We start from the raw sequence: 1,125 nt of genomic DNA, 5'->3' as shown, positions 1-1,125 counted from the left end.
AAAATGGGCAAATTTCTTGAAAAATTGTCGAAAAATTGACGAAAAATAGTGTGGCAGCACCTTTGCTGTGGAGGGGAACAGCCGAGCGGCGTCGGGGGGGGGGGCACGTAACCTTTCATTCAGAATCAGAATCAGAACTTTATTTTTCGATATACAATGGTTATTCTTACAGCAATCTATATACACTAAAATACATATCTATTTATACAAAGATCATTGGAAAGTTAAGCATGTTGGCAAGTAAGAAAAAACAACAAAATAGGACATAAAGAAATCTAGGAAAATACCAAAATTAAGGTCGAATAACACTAGAAAATTACATAAAATGACAAATAAAACTAAAATATGGTTTAAAAATGTAGAAAACACCAAAATAAAAGTCAAATAAAACTATAAAATGGCATAAGATAAAATCTACAATATGGTATAAAAATGTAAGAATACATCAATAAAAATCGAATGAAACTAGAAAGTGACATAAAAATGGCCAAATTTGCTAGCAGAATACACATAAAATTGCATGAAAACACTAACACAGTGTCAGAGCTAAGAAATGACATTTCATTCGGCTCGCTGACCCACACAAGAAACAATCACCGTTGCACTTTTCACTGTTTTCCAATACTAAATCAGGCGCTCTTGGTCAGTCTGATCAGTCCTTCGATGTTATCACTATTAAAGAAATCCCCGAAACCGAAGCCGCACAAGCCACAAAGTGATCGACCCACATCCGGCGGCCGGGAGGAAGTGTGCCAGTCGTTGCTGCTTCGGACGCGCGGGAAGAGCCGGCTGTTGAGCGGCGATCGAAGGCGCTTCGGCGGTTATGAGGAGAGCGAAATGTATGTTATGTCGCTAATCACGCGATGTAAATGAATGTTTATAGCGGGTTGCGTCTATGGTATATATAATATAAAGTGAATTGTACAAATAAGGTGAAGAAAGTATCAGATGATTTGTAATACGTATGAAATACTGGTAGTAGTTGCATGGCGTAAAATGGCAGTGCGAAACACGTGACGTACATGCGCAGTCTGAGGAAGTTGCTTTAAAAGCTAAATGAGAACCTGCACTCGTGACCGAATTTCCGACTTATATGTGTTCTACGCGCATGTGTGTGTTTGTGTA

This window comes from Penaeus vannamei, chromosome 12, assembly GCF_042767895.1.
Source record: "Penaeus vannamei isolate JL-2024 chromosome 12, ASM4276789v1, whole genome shotgun sequence".
Classification (NCBI taxonomy): domain Eukaryota; kingdom Metazoa; phylum Arthropoda; class Malacostraca; order Decapoda; family Penaeidae; genus Penaeus; species Penaeus vannamei.
Note: the sequence above shows the minus strand (reverse complement) of the source record.